Below are 6,327 nucleotides of genomic sequence, written 5' to 3'. Positions count from 1 at the left end.
ATATTGCCATTTAACCAACCATCTCAACAAAACACTAGAATTCCCTCATTCCTTTTTCTTTGTTTACCTCCTGTGCTCAGTTAGAGGCATACATCTCATTGACACAGACACAGATATGTATTAACCCACACCTTTTCTCTATTGTCACTGCTACTTAACTTCAACCTCACCAGTCTCATATCAACAGTTTCAACTATACCCTCAGTGGTCTTCTCTATGAGAAAAGAATGTGACACACATATATGGAAAGTAAATTGTATGATGCACTGAAGCTTGTAAGCATTCTCAGAAATGTAATATACAATGTTATGACCACTGAAGCTTTTTATTGACACCAGGAGAGAAAAACCCTGTAATGAGACAACCCACCACCAATTTTTTCAGTCTAGAGTAGCTCCCATCTCCCATCTTGAATAATACTGATGATTATGGCATCACTCACAGTCAGTGTAAAGTATGAAGCTATAGCCTGTAATAATTTTCCAGCCAAAAATTATTTAGTCTTGTTCCTGTTACATCCTTTCATATTTTCCTTATATCTCTTTGAAATTCATCTGTCTTCCAAAATATCTTCACTACAAAATCCTAGTCAGGGATGAGTTTTCATATTCTAAAGTTCTGGAGTCCATTTGTCCATAAGATCTAATTCATTAGATCACAAACACTGCTTCAAACCTACACTGTGGCATGTAGTTACTTTCAGCTCAGAGATTTTATTTTTAACATATTATTCTTGCCTGGTGTTATATAAGCTAAAAATAACAGCTATGAAAGGGGTATAATAAAATCTGAATTTGGGGGGGCTAGGGCTAGGGGTAACTAGATCTGCCCCAGCCAGCGGGGAGTCAAACAAGGAACTGAGGGGAAGTTAACATGAATGGGAAGAGGCAAACAGATACAAGGAAGCAGGGCAAGCTGAGTTTCTAGTCAAGGCCTCAAGACTTTATTTTTACATGTAGGTTTATATAAGGTTGTAGGGGGAAGGGGACGTAATCAGGCCAAAGATCACAGAGTTACTGGATAAACTGCAATGCATCTGTTTTTTTTTGTTGTTGTTGTTGTTGTTTTTTTATCAGTTACTGGCAGAATGGGGGGGGGTGGTTATCACCCAAGGGTCTGATTTCTTCATTTCTGGTAACTGAGCATTTAGATGAGGAGATAGAAACTTAACTTGCTATATGGCGGTTTTTGTCAACATGGCTGAGGTTAGGCTCATAGTTCCCAACATCTCCTCCCTTCTTTTATACGAAAAGAGGGGGAGGCCCGTTATGCAGCGGTGGGCATTAACCAACTGAGGGAATAGAGACCTGACTCTTCCCGTGGGATGTCTTTTCCCCACAATCTTGGCCCTTGGTACCTTTTGGGGAGGGGAGGCAGGGCCTATGTGATAACAGTTATTGTACCAACCTCCATGCAAGCCAGGTTTTTCTCTCAGGGAATCCAGAAGCGGTCAGATAGGGACCTTCCCCTGTGGTGCTTTGCCTCGCCCCCATGTTGGTGCCCATATTGTACTCACATTATTGTGAGCCTATATGCATAGGTCTGGATTCTATGTAGCTCCTAAAGGAGGGGTAGCTATTTGGCCATAAGACAGGTACGCCGCAGCAATAGCAGAGGTGTAGAGGACAGCAGTATAGTAAATGAGTACAGAATGTATGATCAAGGGAGAGTGGCAGCTGTAGGTGGTAGGCCTTCAGTGGCAACGCCTTGATCCGCCAGCTCCAGTCTGTGATAGTGGACCTGCAAGGGCTGTATCTTAATGGCTTCAATCTGTTGACATATAAAAGACATGATTTTATTTATAATGACAGGTCCAATTGTAAATAAGAGGATTAAGATAAGTAAAGGTCCTAGTACCAATGGCAACCAGGGGAGGAAGGGGTAATTGGCCCAAAGTTGAGAGGAGTAGGGACCATATCAAGAATGCAACTCTCGACTAAGTTTTTGTAATTTTTTTATGTTTTCCTCAATGATTCTGCATTCATTGATGTAGAAGCAGCACTCTTCTGGGAGAGCCATACATGTCCTTCCTTTTACTGCTGTAAGGAGGTTGAGAGCATGTCGGTTTTATAGGGCAACCTTGTCTAGGGAGGTGATCTGTCTCTGGAGGGATTCAAGACTATTAGTGGTGGAGTCAATCATCTGTTGTAGTTTTTCAGAAAATTCACTGGCAAAATACAAGGAGTGCCCCAATGCTCTGCCTGCCACACCTGTAGAAACGACTGATGTGGCCAGGCTTGCACCTACCACTAATGGAAGGAAGGCTGCTCTCATAAGGAAGGCTGCTCTCTTATGAGTGGTGTGGAAGAGCCGAGCAAATTCATTGGGGCTATATATGGTGAGCTGGGGGACCACAGCTACCAGAATACAGGGTCCCAGGGTGGTGTTATTAATGTGAGTAAACAGGGTTTTATTGCACCAGAAGTAAATCAGTGGGGGGGTATATAAATTCTGTAATTACAGAGGTGTTTTGTGTGCATGTTAGGTCATTAGGTAGTGATTTGTTAGTAAGGAAGCAGTGCAGCATAAAAATGTTATTTAGATGGTGAGAGAGTAGTGGTACTGGGGAGACAGGAGGAGTGGTCTTATAGTATAGTGAGATTGGTTAAAGGAAAGGTTGAGGATAGAGGAAGCATTTAAGGGACTGGCAGCAAGGATTGGGAGTGAAAGGGAAGCACAAAGCAAACAAGAGGAGGCATTTACCTGGGAGGCATTAAGTACATAGACAGCATATTGGAGATATATTGGCCAAGAGTCCCATTTTACCTTGTTATCTTGGAGGGCTGAGTGGAGGTGTTGTTCATTTTCTAAAATTATTTGGTTTACTTGAGCCTTGGAGTCTACAGGGACTAATTGTCTGGAGATATACATATATATATTTCCCATAGGGTAGGAGGACCAGCCATCATTATAGAATTTGCCTGTGACTCCTATTTGCCAGTGCTCATCCCAAGGGTCGGAAATAACAAGAGTAAATTATTTTCCTTTGAAGTGGAGGATACCATATTTGCTAAAGGCTTCATGCCTATTGCAGCTCCAATATCTACAACCTCCATAAGTGGATTCATCATTTAAACAAGTACCCTTATTATTATAGGAAAAGCAGGCATAAGGCCTATATGTAGCAGTAATTGTTTTGGGAGTGATTTTAATGGTGAGGGCTGACTGGCATCCTGTAAGAGGTCAGTGCCCTGAACTGATAAGGGTGGTTCAATCCTGTTTTATGGGGACCTCCTTTACTTGAAATTATTGTTGAAGAACAAGAGTGGTAGTTAGGGGAATGATGAGCAACAAGGAGCAGAGGAGTAGAAGTTGACAGGGGTCAGTTGTTTTCATCTTGAATCTTGGGTATTGGAAACCTGGAAGAGAAAAGAGAGAGTTGCCTCAGGAGCAGGGTGTTCTTGGGCATATATTACAGCCAACTTATAGGCTCATTGATTTGTTTGACCAAACGTTCTGGTAGCCATCGTGCAGTATCATTTTGAGTATCAAACACACAAACTGATCCACAACCCCAAATAAGGACTGGGTCTGTGCCTTTCCATTTTAGAGTCAAAGGCCTTTTCCACATAGCTTTGGTGAAGGTATTTTTTGTGTTTGTGTGCCAAAAGCGTTCAACAGCTGAATTTCCCTGATTATCAAAGGTTAAAATGTTTAGGACAAACAAGGCATTATGAAGGATGTTTCTTGGGGAGCCTTCTATGGGATATAAATCCCCCATTTTTAATTTTTGGAGGGTATGTTTAATAGTTTGATGGGCTCACTCAACAATTCCTTGACCCTGGGGATTGTATGGTATGCCTATAATATGTTTAATTTGTAGTTGATGACAGAAATTTTGGAATTTTTTTCCCAGTATATCCAGGACCATTATCAACTTTAATAATTTGGGGCTTTCCCATGACACCAAGACAATTGAGCACATGAGCAATGACATTTTTTGAAGCTTCTCCAGCATGGAGAATGGCAAAGATGAATCCACTAAGGGTATCCACTGTAACATGGAAGTACTTAAGATTGCCAAATGAGGGAACATGTGTTACATCCATTTGCCAGACCTCACTGGGAATTAAACCTCTAGGGTTTATACCTAAGTTGGGGACGGGTAGGAGAGTGACACAGTGTGTGCATTGTTTGGCTATCTGGCAAGCTTTTTCCCTAGAGATTTTAAAAAGAAGATGCAAGGTTTGAGCGTTAAGGTGATGTACAGAGTGAGTTGCTTTGGCCTGGGCCACAGGATCGAGCTCAACAAGGAAGGCAAACTGGGTGGCTCTATCAGTCATGGCATTGCCTGTGGCTAGAGGCCCAGGGAGTCCAGAATGAGCACGAATATGGCCTATATAAAAAGGGTGTTGCCTAGAATGTATGCATTGCTGGATGGAGAAAAACAGAGGGGTAGCATTTGTGGTGAGTTTTATGTATGGCACAGTTTCTAACAGGGGGATGGATTGAGCAATATGAGCACTATCAGTATACAGATTAAAGGAGGCATTTGAAAGTTGTTGAGAAACCTGTAAAACAGCAAAAAGTTCCACCAGTTGAGCAGAGTAGAATGGGGATTGTAGAGAAGTGGTTTGATTGTCTACAGTGAAGGCTGCCACTCCATTAGAGGCACCATCAGTGAAAACTAGGGGGACATGAGAAGGGGTCAGGGAGAGGTCAATGTAGGAAAAACAAATGGTTGTATTCTCAGAAATTGGAGAAGTTTGTCAGCAGTGTAGTGATTATCAAGGGATCCCTGAAAAGAGGTGCAAGATATTGCCCAGCCATCATCATTTTGTATTAACCACTGGATTTGGGTAGTGGAATAGGGTAGAACAATTTTATCAGGGTCTTTACCAAATATTTTTCTGCTTTGGTAATGTCCAATTTTTATTAATTCTGCCACCCACAAGGTGTAAGGGGTAAGGACTTTGGGTGGCGAGGCAGGTAAATGGACCCAGAAGAGGGGCCCCACCTGCAAGAACACCCTAGTGGGTGTAAAGTCAGTAGCACAAATGACCAGGAAAAGAGGCTTCTCATAAGAGATAAAAGTGATCCTTTGGCTCAGAATTGTGGCCTCTACAATCTTTGGGGCCTCTAGGGTGGGGGCTGTTAATGAGTGGCCTGAGGCAGTTTCTGGGTCTCCTTTGAGGATGTCAAACAAGGGTTTAAGCTCTCCAGTAGTTAGCTTGAGATAAGGCCTGAGCCAACTGATATCTCCTATGAGTTTTTGAAAATAATTTAAAGTTTTTAGATGATTAGTTGTAAGTTGAATTTTTTGTGAAAGAATTTTGTTATGAAAAAGTTCAAAGCCTAAGAGTAAGTAAGGGGGTTTTAAATGAATTGTATCAGAAGCTATCTGAAGACCAGCTCCAGTAAGGACCCTAGAAAGCTCTTAAGAGCAAATAAGGAGTTCAGTGGGGTCAGGTCCAGCCAGGAGAATGTCATCCATATAATGTATGATATACAAAGAAGGCTATCTATGTCTAAATAGATCTATAACTTGGGCCACAAATTTTTGACACAGCATAGGGCTGTTGGTCATCCCTTGGGGCAAGACTTTCCATTTCAATCTCGGCATAGGGCCTTTAAAATTTACCACAGGTAAACTAAATGCAAAATGCTGACAATTCTCAGGGTGTAAGGGAATTGTAAAAAAGCAATCCTTTAGGTCAATAATGGTTTTACAATATCCTGCAGGAATTGCCACTGGAGTGGGGAGGCCTTGTTGTAGAGCACCCATAGGTACCATGGCATTATTAATTTCTCTAAGGTCCTGGAGCAGTTTCCATTTTCCAGACTTTTTCTTTATAACAAAGATAGGAGTATTCCAAGGAGAGTTAGTAGGTTCTTCAGAAGTTAAGAACCATTGATCAACCCACACAGGTTCTGTTGTTTTCCAAGATATTTTATCTGCATGGGGTCCAGGCATGTCCACAGCCTCTAGGATAAATTTTTGTAGCCTATTCCAGCATGATCAATCTTTATAGTAACTGGGATTGGCTCCTTTGCCCCCTGAGAATGTCTGCCCAATCCTTGTCCTGGGTGGAAGCCTTGATTAAGCATTTGGTGATCTAATAATTCATTAGGGCTGCAAATAATAAGTTTCATTTGAGAGAGGATGTCTCGGCCCAGAGATTAAATGGGCAGGCCTGTGACCACATAAAGTTGAACGGTACCCTGATTTCCCTCCTCATCTTCCCACTGAATAACTTCAGAACTTTGTAAGGGGTTAGTGGCCTGTCCGATTCCTTTGAGATGAGTCATGGAAGTGGTGAGAGGCCAAGATGCAGGCCAAATTTTACTAGAAATAATTGTGGCATCTGCACCAGTGTCTATAAGACC

The 6,327-nt window shown here is 42.0% G+C and overlaps 1 long non-coding RNA gene across 1 annotated transcript in view; it reads right to left on the bottom strand.

The window, feature by feature from the left end:
* Nucleotides 1-867: 867 nt before the first annotated feature.
* The window catches only part of LOC123453720, a 30,169-nt gene continuing 24,709 nt past the window's right edge, over nt 868-6,327 (bottom strand). The window contains exon 3 of the long non-coding RNA XR_006632936.1: nt 868-3,359. This is a non-coding gene — a long non-coding RNA (uncharacterized LOC123453720). The remainder of the gene's footprint in view (nt 3,360-6,327) is intronic.

Source organism: Jaculus jaculus, chromosome 12, assembly GCF_020740685.1.
Source record: "Jaculus jaculus isolate mJacJac1 chromosome 12, mJacJac1.mat.Y.cur, whole genome shotgun sequence".
Classification (NCBI taxonomy): domain Eukaryota; kingdom Metazoa; phylum Chordata; class Mammalia; order Rodentia; family Dipodidae; genus Jaculus; species Jaculus jaculus.
The sequence above is the reverse complement of the archived record's forward strand: the minus strand, read 5'-3'. Positions and strand labels throughout refer to the sequence as shown.